The sequence below is a fragment of the Humulus lupulus genome, chromosome 6, assembly GCF_963169125.1.
Source record: "Humulus lupulus chromosome 6, drHumLupu1.1, whole genome shotgun sequence".
Lineage (NCBI taxonomy): Eukaryota > Viridiplantae > Streptophyta > Magnoliopsida > Rosales > Cannabaceae > Humulus > Humulus lupulus.
The window spans coordinates 90,781,447-90,798,382 of record NC_084798.1 but is presented as its reverse complement, the minus strand read 5'-3'; the positions used below and the strand labels follow the sequence as shown (position 1 = coordinate 90,798,382).

Here is a 16,936-nt window from a genome sequence, read left to right as displayed (position 1 = left end):
TAACGGTGTGGAGTTTGTCCCGAAGCAGCGGTTATCGAAACAACAGCGGTTGGAAAAACAACCAATCATTTTCACAGAAGAGGATGATAGCCACGTTCAATTCCTGCATAATGACCCGCTGGTGGTAACCGTGCAGCTCGCTAGCCAAAGGGTACGGAGGATACTGGTGGATAATGGAAGTTCTGTAAATGTGTTTTTCAGGTCTACCCTAGAAAAGATGGGTTTGTCTGTAACTGATTTGAAGGCGACCTTAATGACTCTGTATGGAGTTTTAGGTGAAAGAACGACGACCATAGGGACGATCGGACTGGTGGTTACATTGGGAGAAGAGTCACAAATTGTCTCTAAAATACTTGAGTTCATGGTAATCGATTGTCTGGCTGTGTATAACACGATTTTGGGATGACCCGCGCTGATGGCTTTTGAAGCCATCACTTCGATCCGACACCTGGCAATAATGTTCCGCTCAACCTCGGGGATATGCACAATAAGAGGAGACCAGCTTGCTGCTAGAGAATGCTACAACATTTCTATGAAGGGAAAATCACAACCCGGGTAGCAGACGATGGTCATAAGTGAAGGAGGTGAGGAGTCTCGGGTAATGGAAGTTACCCAAGGGACAGAAGAACATCGAGAAGAAGATGATGAGGTCTCCTAATGGGATGACATTGATCCACGAGTAGGTCAAGACAAATCTGAGCTGAAAGCAATAGAAGACCTTGAGGAAATAAACATCGACCCAGAAGTACCTTCAAGAGTTGTCAAAATTGGAAAAAATCTTGAAGCGAAGGAAGAAGTCGTTCAAATTCCTAAGGAAGAATCTAGATGTCTTCGCCTGGACGCATGAGGATATGGTGGGAATTAGTCTGAGCGTGATAATGCATACTTTAAACTTGGAAAAGAATGTGCCCACAAAGTCCCAAAAATGGATGCTTTTGGGGATAGTACGATCTGAAGTGTTAGAAAAAGAAGTAGCTCGCCTACTTAAATGCGGATTAATCAAGGAAGAAAAATACCCAATCTGGGTTGCTAACCTCGTGTTGGTCCAAAATCCAAATGGGAAGTGGAGAACTTGTATCGATTTCCCCAACCTTAACAAGGCTCGTCCCAGGGATTGTTTCCCACTACCAAGAATTGATCCGTTGATAGACGCCACAGCCGGTCACGAGCTCATGTCTTTCATGGATGTGTATTCTCGATATAACCAAATCGTGATGAACCCTGCAGACTGAGAGCATACTAGCTTCATGACCAAGCATAACGTATATTGCTAGAAAGTTATGCCATTCGGGCTAAAAACACCGGAGCTACATACTAACGGTTAGTCAATAAAATGTTCGCTAACCAGATCGGGAGAAACATGGAGGTGTATGTCGATGATATGCTCGTCAAATGAAAGACTGCTAGTAACCATGTATCCGACCTGGAAGAATGTTTTGTCATATTGAGAAAGTACTACATGAAGTTGAATCCCCACTTTCAGAGTTGCGTCGGGAAATTTTCTAGGGTTTATAGTCAACACGAGGGGGATAGAGGAGAATCCAAAAAAAATCAGGTCGTTGTTAGAAATGCCTTTGCCCAGGTCGTGTAAGGAAGTACAAAGCCTAACGTGAAAGGTGGCATCTTTAAACCGCTTCGTTTCAAAATCCACTAACAAATGCCTACCATTCTACAATTTCCTCAGAGGAAACAAGAAATTTGAATCGACCGAAGAATGCGAACAGACATTTCATGACTTAAAAACACACCTAGCTTAACCCCCCATACTATCAAAACCAACATCCGAAGAATGTCTATTTCTTTACCTGGCCATGACAGAAAATGCAGTCAGTGTTGTGTTAGTTCGAGAAGAAAATCGGGCTCGACAACCCGTATATTATGTAAGTAAGAGGCTTCTCGGAGCTGAATCACGGTAGCCATTGATATAAAAGCTTGCATTCTATCTCATTTTTGCTTCAAGGAAGCGCAGGCCATACTTCTAGTCTTATTCTATTCACGTCTTAACCGACCAACCTTTAAGGCAGTTTTTGCAAAAGCCTGAAATGTCAAGACGTCTATTAAAATGGGCCATTGAACTTAGCCAGTTCAAGATATTATATATGCCACGAACGATAATCAAGAGCCAAGCCCTTGCTGATTTTGTGGCTGAGTGCACAGGTTTTCAGGACAAGCTGATAAGGGAGCCAGTGCAGGAATTATGGAAAATATTCGCTGATGGATCGTCTAACAAAAATGGATCAGTAGATGGGATAATCTTAATCTCACCTGAAGGACATCGATTCCATACATCTCTCAGGATCGGGTTTGAAGCATCCAACAACGAAGCAGAATATGAGGCCCTACTGGAAGGGCTAAGGGTAGCGAAAAAGTTAAAGGCAAAAGCCATCCAATGTTAAAGTGTTTCTCAACTCGTGGTCAATCAAATATTGGGGGAATACCAAGCTCAAGGCATCAAGATGGTGGCTTACTTGGCTAAGGTAAAGGGTGAGTTGTCTAAGTTCAAGTTTAGCTCCATCAAGCAAGTACCTCGCGAGCAGAATTCCAACGTTGATGCTCTTGCTGGACTTGTTACCACCAAAGAGGCAGATATATTGAATGTAGTTCCGGTGGAGTTCTTGGAAAGCCTGAGTATATCGGCAGAAATGGTTGAGGTCAAAATGATTGACATAAAACTGACCTGGATGACCCTCGTAGTGGAGTACCTCACAACCGGAAAGCTACCTGACGATCAGAAGGACGCAAGAAGGTTTCTGTATCAGGCTTTGCGGTATGTTATGGTTGAAGGGATCCTATATCAACGAGGGCATTCGTTGCCCCTCCTGCGATGTGTTCTGCCCGAGGAAGCACATACTATTTTATAAGACCATGCTGGATGGAAAAACCTAGCTCTAAAGGTACTGAGACAGGGCAATTTTTGGTCAACATTGACAAAGGACTCGATCTCGTATGTGCAGAAGTGTGAAAAATGCCAACGCTTCTCCATAGTGGCCTGAGCTACTCCACTCAAGCTGACCATGATCTCATCCCCTTGGCCATTTGTAGCATGGGGAATTGACTTAATTTTTTCTCTGCCAACAGGAAAAGGAGGATTCGTTATGCAATAGTCACCATCGATTATTTCACAAAATGGGTAGAGGCTGAACCTTTGGCAACCATCACCTCGAAGAGAGTCCTGGACTTTGTTGTAAAGAATATCATATGTCGATTTGGATTCCCAAAAAAGATCGTGTCAGACAACGGAACTCAGTTTGATAGTGATCTCTTCGCAAACTTTTGGGGAAAATACGGCATAACCAAGAGTTTCTCATCGGTAGCGTACCCACAAGCCAATGGGCAGGTCGAGGCCATAAATAAAACCCTGAAGGTGAGCTTAAAGAAATGATTAGATGAGGCCCAGAGATTATGGCCCAAGCAGCTCCCACAAGTACTTTGGGCCTACCGAACCTCACATCGAACCTCCACGGGACATACCCCTTTTTCCCTGACCTTTGGAAGCGAGGCTATGCTCCCAATTGAGGTGATGGTGACGACCCACAGACAAAATACCTTTGATCAGGATCATAACCATGAGCTAGTTAATGCATCCCTTGATCTAATCAAAGAAAAATGAGAGGCATCACAATTACAGCTCGCCCATTATCAACAGAAGATCACTCATTATTTCAATTCAAAGGTTAAGGGACGCAGACTCGGATTAGGTTATCTGGTTCTCCGAAGGGTCTTTTTAGCAAGTAAAGATCCCAAATACGGTGTGTTAGGGCCGAACTAGGAAGGACCATATCAGATCGTGGAGGTCCTGCACGAAGGAAATTTCAAGCTAGCCCCGTTAAGTGGAGAAATAGTCCCACAGACCTGGAATGCCCTACACTTAAAAAAGTATTATCAATAGTTTCATTGTCTTTAATGTTTTCAGAATTACCGTTTATGTAAGGCTTATTAATAAAATCCATTTAAGTTTAATAACAGTTGGATTATTAAGTAACCAAATTTATCATTTTGTTATCACGAGCTCACTTTATAAAAGCAACCAAGAACATTTTTACGTTCTAATTGCTTGGGGGGCACATAATCGAAGAGAGCTTTTAAGAGATTTATGCTTATTCGGATAATGATTAAAACCTAGAGTTTGGAAAAATTGATTATTCAACAACTTTTTAAAGCTCGAATTTTCAAAAGACCGAACGCAAACTAAGTTTGAGAAATCTCTAATATATCAATAAAACCCTTGGATATAACCAAGTCTGAGGCCTGATTCCTAACAGGTATAAAGCTACTAAGCCTATTACAACCCCTAGATATGACCAGGTCCACAGTATGATTCTTAACAGGTATGACGCAATAAAGCGAGCAAAATCTTGGATACATCTAAGATATCGATAAAATATATCCCGATCTAAAGTTAATCCCTAAGATTTTGAATGTACAAGAATTTAAGGATTCATAAGCATAAGAAAACAATAGACAAAGGGAAGTAAAAATAGATCACAAGTTAGATGTATGTTAAAAAATATATTGTCATCTCGAGGTGAAAAAACCTTATCCTGAGCCCGAAGGCAATTGTTTTGGTCCTAATGGACTTAATTACAGAAGCTTAAAAAATAAAAGTGAAAATAATAAGTCACTAAGGTCTATTAGCTCACTCTAGAGAAGTCACCTCCTCACCATCTCCCTCAACAACTTCAGAGGCTTCGGCGGTCTCCGAGGGTTCCTGTGAGAACCGAATCTTGAACCTGGCAAGATATGGTTCGCACAGCTCAGGCTGAAAAAAGGAGAAGTTCCCGTCATAGTTGAAAGCCTAGTAATGGTAAAACATCTCCTCCATTTGAGTCGATGACTCTGCAGCTTCCTCCTTGGCCTTGGCCTTGACCTCGTTTAGCTTCTTCTTGAGTTCTTCATTTTCGGCCTGAAGCTGGTCCACGCGATGGGTCACCTCCGCGACTTGATTATGGAAGGCAGAAAGGGCGGGTTTTGCAGACCACTTTCTCTCCTGGGAGGAAACCAGGGAAACTTTGGTGGTCTATTCACCATCTCTCAGGGCAGCTCAGAGCTCCTTGTCCCTGGCTTTAACCCAAGGAATTCCTTGAAATTGAGCCAGAACAAACTGCAAAAGAATAAGGCAAGTCCAGAATAGTTTATAAAATAAAACTAAAGAAAAAAGAAAAAGAGTAAGAAGGACTCACGGTGAGGTTCATCCCCATAGCAAATTCGAGGATGTCCTCAGGAGTACACTCCTCTATAGCCCTTAAGTCTTTGGTGTTGGCTTTGTAGGCATGCCAACCATATGGCTCACCATTTTGTACACAGTACCCCAAAACACTTTGGGGATCTTGTCTAGGTCGAGTGGTTTGATCGAGATCTAGAAAGTGGGAGCCTCTCCCTGAATCACCTAAAGATTTAAGGGAGATACGTGTCTAGGAGGAGGAGGAGGATCTTGATGAACCGTGATTGTTGTTACCGGAGCTGAGGGGAGTTTCTTTTGTGGCTGCTCCTTGGTGGAGCTGGCACCTTTGTCTTTTGCCAGAGACTCAGTGGTACCCCTAGTCTTTGGAGCTGGTTTCTTTGTCACTCCAGCCCTCTTCACCACAGAACTAGCTTTAGTCCCACCGACCTTAAAAGCACCCTTTAAACCCGGGACCTCTGGAAGCTCCATCTCTTCTCTTGAAAAAGAGCAAACAGAGGGTTTAGATTTAAGAAATAATTATTGAAAGTAATATAATCACAAGAACAAGAGCAAGAACCCTACCCTCCGAGCTAGGGGAGGAATCTACTACGATCAGCTTGGGGTTATTGACTGGGCTAGGCACAACCTCTAACTCTTGGATTAACAGTGGTGGGAAATAATCTAAAATTATGACCTTCTGGGTCCTAGGGGGTTCAGGTCCTTCCTCGGGGTTCGACTCATCTAAGTACTGCTAAAACCAGGGTCATATGCACCCTGACGCAGAGAATGCCAGGTCCTACGGTTTGTCCCATACTCTTCAAAAATGGTGAACCTAAAATTGAGAGTGTTGTCAATCATGATGGTACCTTTGGGGTAGCTGTGGTCATTCCACACACTGGAGGAGGGTTGTGTTTAGGTCCGGGTGGGTATGATGACGACCAACGAGCTGGTTAGGGTTGAATCAAATTAGCCTATAACTGGGAGCAACCCAATCTAACTCTCTGTATGGGTATGGGTTACCTTGGGTGGAGGGGCCGGCTGCTACCCCAGACGCAGCTCGTTCTGGATCGAGCCCCTAATTATCCTCAGGAGCTCACCTTTTGTGCACCAGCGATGCCTCGTCTTCCTCATCTTCGATGTCTTCATTGGCTGGTAAGGCTTCTTGAGGAGGGGGGGATCTCGGGGATGACCGGAAGAAGAACTCGGGTCCTGAGAGCCAACATCTGGACCTTGCTGATTACGTTGCAGGCCACCATGGTGGCATCATTCACAACCTGACGGTAGTCCCCCTCCTTTGGAGGAAGACTAGACAAACTCTCATATTAACTGCCAAGGCTCACAAACCGCTCTGTCAAGAATGAACTCAATTAGAATACTTAAACAAAAAAAAAAAGTGTGAAAGCGACTAGAAAGTTCACATGCTGAATTCATAAAGATCGAAGACTTATGAGGGCGATTGAAGTATCGATGATCGCAATTCTTGAACCCATGTGACATAAAGAATAAGTCTTTATAGTCACTTGGGTGGCTGGGGAGGTCGATGACAGAGGCAGAGTTGGGAAATGAGTGAGGTAGTAGAAACCGTCACCTCGCCCCTTCTGGTCATGACTGCCCTTGAGGCAAAAGAAGTACATAATAGCTGCCAGAGTTGGACCTTCCACTCATGCCTCAGAAACAAATACAACCCCGCCAAAAGTCTATATAAGTTTGGTGGGAGTTGGAATGGAGCCAGTTTGACGTAGTTTAGGAAGTCTACAAAGTACTGGTCCAAGGGGAGGAAGGAACCTACCTTCAGGTGCTCATCACTCCAAGCTCCGTAGTCATCTTAGAGAGGGGTGCAGCTCCACTCTCCTTCTAATAGAGGTCTGGCATGGAAGCCATCATCACCCATCTTAATCCCATGACTCAGTAGGTTCTTGTTAACTTTCCCGTGAGTCGTGATCTGGGATACTATGTGCTCGGCCTCAAAGAATGAGTTGGGGTCGACCACAATTTCCCTCTCCACCACAAGGCCAAAATGAGGGATGGGAGAGTCAGAGGTGACCTACTTGCCCTTATATTTCCTCTGAGCAGAGGAGCTCACGGTGTTTTTTCTTTGCGAGGGCTATGATTTAGATCTTCTGATGACAAAGCGGCCTATTAGCGATGACCTATGACAATTACTAGCTACAACGTTACGGGTACGAAGATCTGAGGGTTTATGTTGCTTGCTTTTGGGATTTAAATCTTTACATGAGCTAAGAGGTGTTCTAGCCTTAACGCGTGGTTCCACACGTTGTCCTAGGCCACGCACTTGGATTTCTTAAAATTCCCTTATACTTTGAGTTTCGTGTGAAACTCGTCAGACCCACTACTTTTCTTTTGAAAGCGCTTTATTGCGAAACCGCTTAAGGAATCGTAACCTTTAAGATACCCATGACCAAATCTAAAACCCCTTCGGCTTCTACACCCCAAACAGGTATTCAAATCGATTTACCAGTAGAATTTTCTTTGTAAAACCCAGAAAATTTGCCCAGTTTTATGAAAACCTTATTTCTAAATAATCATAGTATCATTCGTTTAGCCTAAACCGAACCCTATTTCCTATTTATACTCAGACGTAGCCTAAACGACATTGAGCAAAGGTCATTTCCCACAATAAAAAAAAAACTAACTGGAAAGCAAAAAATTGAAAGTTTCAAACCAGGGGAGGAAATACTTATAGTTTATATGATCGGTTCAAAGAAAGTGTCGATACGTCCACAGGGAACTCCTTGAAAGCTTCTGAAAATCTGAAAGGCGATGAATGTTTTTTTTCGGGGGAGAAGTTGGAGAAGAAAAAGGGAAACTTTGTTTTTGAAAATGAAATTTTTAGAATGCAAAGGTGGTGAGGGTTCAGGTCAGATCACCCTATTTATACATAAACTACAGGAATTAATTCGAGCCATTCGATTGGGTTAGCTCGATATCAAAAGTCCAAGATTATATGAAACATATGGAGGCAAAAAGTTGACAGGACAGTTGTCACAGTCCTCAAAACACGAACAGATGCCAATTACAGATAGCCACGTGTCCAATACTCGAGTAGTGGGCAGACACGATTTTATATGGCAGAAGCCTAAAATCTCCTAATGTGCATGTCAAAAAGTGACAACAACAAGCATGGGCAGGAGCTTGGGGGCAAATGTTGTACCCTAAAATTAGCATGAGTTCAATTACTTAGCTCGAATACAGCTGGCAGATGAATATATGGAAAAATAGCCTAGTGGAACATCTAGTTAACAGTGATGTGAACAACTTGAGTTTGGGAACTGAAAACAAGACGTACAGATTGTTATTAGATCGCCTCTTAAGATGACAATCTAGTTTGATACTTATAGTGGCCAGATCCAAATTTGGGCGCTTTGAGCTTAATACGAACTAAGGTTCAGGTAGTCTTTAACACACCAGCTCGGGTGAGATATCCAGCTCGTGGAAACCTGGTCAGAACGCATACTGAACGATCCCAAGAGATTTTGAGGCTCCTTATACACTCATTAATGTGTAGGCTGTATTGCATATCTATCATTTATTATCCGAGATAGCAGAAGTATATTCTATTTTGTTATCCAATCATATCCCAATGTAAATGGGAATAATCTGTATTAAATGTATACCTTATTTGTTCACGCGGTTACCCAAACATGTCTGGGAAATTCCCCTATAAATATTAGGGATAATGAACAGGGAAGGGGACGAACTTTTTGTATTACTAAAACTCTACAGAAATTGTGAAAGAAAAGAAAAAATACTGTCTTGTGGACTAGGTGGATTTTAACCACTGAACCACGTAAAAGTTGTGTGTGTACGAAAGGGTTCTTGTTATTTCATTACGGTTTACAATTTAGCACTTATATCCCTATTATATTTCTTAATCTACCGTTGGTGAAAAACCGCGTCAACAATGCAGTTCCTCCAAGTTCCATTAGGCTTCCTGAATAGAACTTGATTTTCCACCCAAACGGAGTATAAAGCTTCTCGGATGAAGTTATTAGCCAACAACTTTTGGACCTCAGCCTTCAAGGCCTCAGATTGGTCGAAGTTAGTTAATATTCTTTTCTACTTGATAGGAGAGGCATTTTCATCAATATTGAGGGTGTGACTAATGATATGCCGACTGATGCCAACCATGTCCGCATGGGACCACGCGAAAACATCTTGGTTTTCGCAAAGGAAAACAACGAGGTTCTCGCACAGGTCCCGGCTGAGGCATCAACCAATCTTTACTACTCTAGAGGGGTCTTCTTGTCTAGTTGTATTTCTTCTAGCTCCTTTCCTGACTCTACAGCAGGATGCTCCTCTCTGAACCGCAAATCTAAATCTTTTTCTTCTCGGCGGACCTCGAGAACTTGCTCTCCAGGTTCAAGCATTTCTACCTCTGGAATCTATTCAATTATTACCATGACTGTTGGGTTGGGTTGATTTGGGAGCCGCACCAACACATTGTAACATTTTTGTGCCACCTCTTGGTCTCCTCGAGCTATCCTGACTCCCGAATCAATTGGGTATTTCATACACAAATTTCAAATAAAAGTTACGGCTCCGAACTCTTCCAAGGATGGTCGCCCAATTATTACATTGTATGGCGAGGGGCAATTGACAACAATGAAGGTACAATATTTGAAAGCTTGCCTTGGGGCCTTTCCCAATGTTACTAGTAGCTTGATTTTTTCACGCAAGAACCATCCCTTCCCCTGAAAAACCGAACAGCGTGGAAGTGCACGACTGCAAATCTCGCACCTCGAGCCCTGTCTTTTCAAATGTCCACTTGAACAGAACATTCACTAAACTTCCATTATCTACCAAAATACATGCCACAATCTTATTGGTTATTTTCGTCTCAATTATTAACAGAACATGATGGGGGAAGTGGACTCTCCAGGCATCTTCCTCTGTAAAGGTGATTGATTGGTCTGTCATCCTCGAAATTTGTGCGGGGGATTTTTGAGTGTGTAAATCACTTCATCATGGTATAGGGCTTGGGCATATCTATTATGCGTTGATCTTGATCAACCTCCCAGATGTGGTCCTCTTGAGATGGTATTCACTCTCTCATTAGGCCTCAGAGGGACTGGAGTCTATGCCTGATTTCCAGCTTGTACAGGATTGACGGCCGCCAGAGCCCCAGGTGCCACTTGAGGAGGTGGCGCCACGTGCACACCCTCTGCAGCTTGTTGGCCTTGCTGAAAACCAGCTGCAACTCCTTGTGGCTGCCCCCAAACATAGTGTCAAAGGCATCCCAACTTCAAGAGGTTCTCAATCTCATCTCATAGTTTTCAACACTCGTTGGTGCTATGCCCGATATCATTATGGTACTTGAAAATTTTTTAGGGTTCTCTCTTCTCTTGATTCCTCTAGATTGGCTGAGATTTTCGATAGGGAATTCGCCTCTTTGTTGCCACGAAGATATTCTCGCATGTCTCCACCAATTCAGTATATTCAGCGTACTGGGGGTGTACTTATCCTTCTATTTTTTCCTACTCCTTTTTCTTCCTCCTCGGGATTGGCTGTTCTTACTCCTCTTTCCGCTTCCCTGGTTGTTTCTTTATATGGTTGGTTGGCTTTGGGCCATCGAGGTTGCACTGAAACTGGGCAGAAAAATTGTACAGAGAGTGGGGAATTTCCCCTAGGCTGGTTGTCGGCATCTGGCTGTATTAGGGGTCGGCAATGTATCCCAATGGGGGTCGAGGACCCTCGCACAACGCTCAAACCTCCCAACATCTCCAGCAATGCGTCATCCCAATTAATGAAAGTTCGACTGGAAAAATCGTCTAACTTGCAATAGCCTTTCCTTTGTAAATCATCCCATAGAGGGGTTTGTGGGAGATTCTTGTCTGTAAGGCCATTAATTGTTGTCCATCATCCACTCACTTCGTGCGAGCAACCTCTTAGTTGAAACAGTTGATGTTCTGTTTCACCGGGTCTTTGCTTTATGGTGGCGAGGGCATTAACTTCGAAGTTAACCTTTTTGGCTGCAACAAACTATCTTCTAAATTATGATGATAGTTGGGAACACGACTGTATTGTCCCTGGCTTATACTTCTTGAACCACTCACTTGCTTCCCCTGTGACGGTTAATGGTAAGCAAGTACAACATGCATCCTCGGAGACTTTATAGACCATCATTTGCCTATTAAATCTAGCCAAATGGTTGATAGGGTCCGTGGTTTCATCATACGAATCCATCACAGGCATCCTGAATTCGAAAGGCATGGATGTCTCGACTAGGTGGAAAGCATAGGGGTCGCCTCCATCCTTGTAAGAGTCTAAGTCCTGTCCTTGGTGTATTAGGACTCTGTCCATTTGTTGTTGCATTTCAGTGAGCTCTGCGACAACTAGATTATCCACCAAGTTCTCGGGCCACTCGGGTTGTTGACCCTTTCTTCGAACATTAAGGTTCTCCCACAGATCAAGTTGTTTGGGTCTATCAACTCGGTCATGGTTAGGCACAGCCCCTCCCCTATGAGTGTTCATCCCCTCTCATAGGTTGGGCATCTCATACCAATGTGGTCCAAGTGCCCGAGTGCCTCATCAATGAGCGTTTAGCCCTTCTCGGAGATCGGGGTTTTTGACAGGTATATATTGCTCTTCTTCATCTAAGTTATCATCACAGATGAAATTATTGCTAATAGAAACATTGATATTTTGGTGCCAAGGAGGAGCTCGGCCATCTCGGTGGGCACCTAGGCTTGGATGCTCCCTAGGCAACCGAGGGCCTCGCGCAGGAGGCCTGCGTGCTTTTCGGTGCATGCTTACAATTCTATGGGCCTGTGGCTGAGGCCTTGGTTGTGGCTGAGGATTTCCAGGCTCCTCGGCTGGCGATTGGACTTCTTCCTGTGCCCTTTGGGCACTACTTCCTTGAGCATTAGGCACCAGAGAAACCACTGATGGTACCTACGGAGCCTGTGGGACATCGAGAGCAAGCAGATTGATGGGGGAGTTATCAGCGCCCCAAGGAGTCACTATAAAGATGCCTGACTTCGGAACCCTCCTGAGAAGCCAATCATCGGGGGTTTGTGGGAGTTCATGATACCTCTCCTTGGGAATTGAGGAGACAGGGGCTTCCAAGTAAGACATGGACAGATCACCGCCCTGAGGACTCTTTGGGAAAAATGTCCTTCTTCCTACCACATGTCGTCATTTACTGACGTGGCCGATAAGTCGAAAATAGTCGAGAAAATTTATTTATTTATTGTTTTAATTTGATTAAAATAAAAATCTAACATATCAGTTTTGAATTAATTAAATTAAAAAAAATTGTTTTATTATCTTTATAAGTTTAAAAAAATGCGATCTTTAATCAGATGTATAAGTCAGCCACGTCACATGAGATCTAGAGAGTTTGGAGATCAACTAGTTTCTGTCAATCTTTTTCTTCTTCTTCTTTTACTTTCTCTTGTAGTAACGTTTATATTTAATTTGATGGATTTGATTATGTTTAGCATGAACTAATTTCTTATTTAGAATGTTAATGGATTCTTCTTGAAACATTATGATCATCTAATGATGTCTTTATGAATTTCCTATCAATACTGTGAATTATTTGTCTTGTGTTTAATGCATGTGATTAATTGGCCATTAACTGCATGACTTATATGATTTTAACCAGAGATACGAGAAGTGAAGGATAAATATGTTATAGTCAAATAATCATAGATTTATATTGGACGAGAGTACCTTATGATTTATGTAGCTTAGGGATTACGTGATTAATGCCTGCGATATGTTAATTTACCACATAGATGTAGGAGATTTGCTTATTGTAGAGTTATATGTCCTAGTAAGAGTATAATTTACAATTGTAATCCGTTATCACAATAGAGATATGAATTCTTAAATTCACATTAGAGAGGCATAGGTGGATAGCTGATGAAGTTAATAATCCTAATCCTTATTCCAAATAATTAATATTTTAGTATTGAGGTGTCTATTGTTCTGGTTTATTGTTTTATTTTGTTTTGTTTAGTATAGTATATATTCATTTTTTGACAAATCAATTAGAAATAAAGATTGATTCTTGATAATTAGTAACAAACCTCGTGGGAACGATACTCTACTTACTATTTTATTACTCATTACCATTGCATATACTTGCGTACATAATTTTCACAAAAAAAATTTGGTGTCGTAGCCGGGGAGTGTATTATTAATATCAACATAATTGATTTTTATTCTAACTTGTTTTTTTAATTATCATTCTAATTTGGTTTGTGTTGTAATATTGTGCTTTCATGAAACATTGGTATGTGCGGTGAAGTAGACAAAAGGAATTGGTACCGGTAGATCTTGAAATTGAGAGAACTTGCAGACAAAACTGAAAGATTAAGAAAAGATTGGAGTTTGATATGGTGGGAAATCAGGGGAATGTAGTGAACGATGTTGCTAATAATATTCCTAAAGTAGCAGAGGTCCTTGTGGAACACAGACCAAGGATGCTTAGAGATTATGAGCTTCACACTTTCACGAGAGTGCATTCATGCATCATACACCACGCAATTGCTGCTAATAACTTTGAGATCAAGCTGACAATATTACAAATGGGGCCGTCCACCGTTCGATTTGGGGGTTGCCTACTGAGGATCCCAACTTGCACATAGCGAATTTCCTAGAGTTATGTGCAACTTTTAAGATGAATGAGGTGAGTGGTAATGCGATTAGACTGAGATTATTCCCATTTTTCCTAAGAGACCAAGCAAAGAGTTGTTTAATTCTGTTGCAAGCCAATTCTATTACAACATGGGAGGAACTAGCCCAGAAGTTCCTTGCAAAGTTTTTCCCTCCAGCAAAAGCTTCAAAGTTAAGAGAGGAAATTCATAATTTCTACCAGACTGAAAAGGAATCGTTGTATGATGCATGGGAGAGATTCAAAGAGATGTTAAGGAAGTGCCCTCATCATGGTATAGAGAAGTGTATATTGGTTCACAGTTTTTACAATGGGTTAAATGGTACTACTCGTACAATAATTGATGCAGTAGCATGGGGTGTGTTCATGAGCAAGAGTGTTAATGAGGCATATGAATTACTGGAAGAGATTGCTATGAACAATTACTAGTGGCCTAATGAGAGGGGACAAACAAAGAAGGTGGCTAGTATGATTGAATTGAATGTTATATCCTTGCTTACAACTCAAGTGGTGGCTTTAACGAAACAATTAAAAAATAGAAATCTTCCATCTCAAGCCTGCAAGTATAGAACATATGTCAAGTATGTGGGAGTGCTCATTCACTAAATCAGTACCCTGGCCTAGATATGAATAACATGCCCATGGAAGAAGTGCAAGTAATAGGGAATATCCAAAGGCCAGCTAATAACCCTTTTCAATGTCATACAACCAAGGTTGGAAGAACCATCCAAACGTTTCCTAGAAGAACAACCAAGTCATACAACAACCCTATTTCAAACCAAGCAACAGTACAAACCTCCACAAAATAACCAGCCTTTCCCTCAACTCCAACAATCTTATCAACAACCTCCACCTGGCTTTTATCAACCACAAAATAGACAACCGCAACATCCAATACCCATGAAACAACCTAAACCACATCCTGATGTATTGAATAAGTTTATGACCGACACAAGGGCATCTATCAGGAGTTTGGAGACTCAAAATGGTCAGTTGGCTACTTTAATGACAAACAAGACTCAAGCTAACTTACCGAGCACTACTGAAGTGAATCCTAAACAACAGTGCAATGCAATCTCTTTGAGAAGTGAAAAGATGATAGATGAACCCCACAAAAAATGATTACTAAAGAAAATGTGTCTGATGAGGAGAAAGAAGTGAGTGGGTCAAAGGTTACTGAGAACCTAGAGAAGCAGCCAGAAATAAGCATAGATCACCATATCAAGATCCCATATCCTCATAGGGTTCAAAAAAATAAGCTTGATAAGCAGCTTTCTAAATTTATGGTTATCTTTCGAAAGCTACACATCAATATCTCATTTGCTGAGGCACTTGAACAAATGCCAAGTTCTATGAAGTTTATGACAGAAATTGTGTCAAAGAAAAGGGAAATGGGGGACTATGAGACATTGACACTTACTGAGTAGTGCAGTGTGATACTTTAAAACAAGCTACCTCTTAAGCTTAAAGATCCTGGTGGCTTCAATATCCCATGCTCTATAGGGGGCTTAGTGGTGACAAAGGCTTTATGTGATTTAGGGGCCAGTGTGAATCTAATTCCTCTATCAATCTTTCACAAATTGAAATTGGGAAAAGCTTGAACTACTACCGTTTCCTTAAAAATGGAGGATCATTTAGTTAAACATCCTCATGGAGTCATTGAGGATGTATTGGTGAAAGTGGACAAATTCATCTTTCTTGCAGACTTTATTATTCTTGATATGGCAGAAGATGAAAATATTCTAATAATTCTTGGAAGGCAATTTTTGGCTACTTGTAGAGCATAATCGATGTACAAAAGTGTGAGTTGAAGCTGCGAGTGCAAAAAGAGGAGATAACATTTAATGTCTTTGCAGCAACGAAAATTCCAACTTGTTGTAGAGTTGATGTGGTAAAAAGAGGAGAGAACAAGTTGGATGTCTCTAAGAAAAGGTCCATGGTTAAAAGTGGTATGTGAAAAGTGTGTCATCATTTAAAAAGGTTATGTAGTGAGAAGATTCGAATGTTTCATTAGCGAGGGAAAGTTCCACCAATTTGTAATAACAAGAAACAAGTGTTAACTCATGACACTATGGCTCTCAAGGAAGTGAGGGACGGACTTGATCCAAGTTGAAATTGAAGAGGAATTTAGTGTCCGACTAAATGACGTTAACAACAGCACCGTTGGGAGGCATCCCAGTATTTTTATTGTTTTGTTATTTTGTTTAATTTTGGACAATTTTTCTATGTTAAGTTTCAATTTTTATGTTTTTATAATTTTAGACTTTAATTTATCATTTATGAACCGTGGAAATCGTGAAAAAAAATTACGCAAGCTATTTTGAGCTGCGGCACCCACTATTATTAGAGTTGCAACCCTTGTAAGGTCAGAGAGCCACATGATAGAGCTATGACGTGCCTACCTAGAAAAAAATCCACCATACTGATGTGGTGCGTGTTTTGGTAAGTCCTCTTCCCTTGTTCTTTTTCTGTCACATTGGGGGCAATGTGTAATTTAATTTTGGGGGAGTTAGAGTTTACTTTGTTTTTCGTTTGTGTTTAGTTGTTTTTAGTGTTTTTTTTTTTTAGTTATTTGTCCTCTTTTTAGTTGTTAGTAGTGAATCAAGTTGGTTGGAAGCTGATGATATTAATGACCATGTGATATGAGTGAAGATTTTAAAACTGTGAGAATCTGTGTGCTCGGTGAGGTTAATTTTGTGATGAGCTTTTATCTGAATTTTAATTTCCATGTGAGCCTTAATCAATAAATTTCTTACAATCCTTTAGTATATGCATGTTAATTGGGTTTGTGGAAAGAGATTTGAAATATATTTTAGAACTTGCATGGTTTGTTGATTGAGGTGAAATTGGAATGATGCATGCTTAGGAAGATGATTTAGGCAATTCTTTGGAATGATTGAGCTTTTCAAGCCAACCTTAATCTATTAAATCCCTAGTCACCCAATTTTGAGCCTAACATGATTCTTTTGTTGTTTGACATTTATCTTTCCCTTTGATAGACCATGAGCATATGAAAAGTGATGGGGGAAGAGTTGTAATGGGGTTAATGTGAGAAGTTTTATTAATAACAATAGAAAAAAATATACTGAGAGAGACAAAGAAAGAAGAAATTTTTTTTGACAAATGAACTACAC

The 16,936-nt window shown here is 41.3% G+C and overlaps 1 non-coding gene across 1 annotated transcript; it reads right to left on the bottom strand.

Moving 5' to 3' along the window:
- Nucleotides 1–13,973: 13,973 nt before the first annotated feature.
- LOC133787521 (small nucleolar RNA R71) lies at nucleotides 13,974–14,080 on the bottom strand. The gene has a single exon (XR_009872538.1). It is a non-coding gene; the product is annotated as a small nucleolar RNA R71 (small nucleolar RNA).
- Between the last annotated feature and the right edge of the window lie 2,856 nt (nucleotides 14,081–16,936).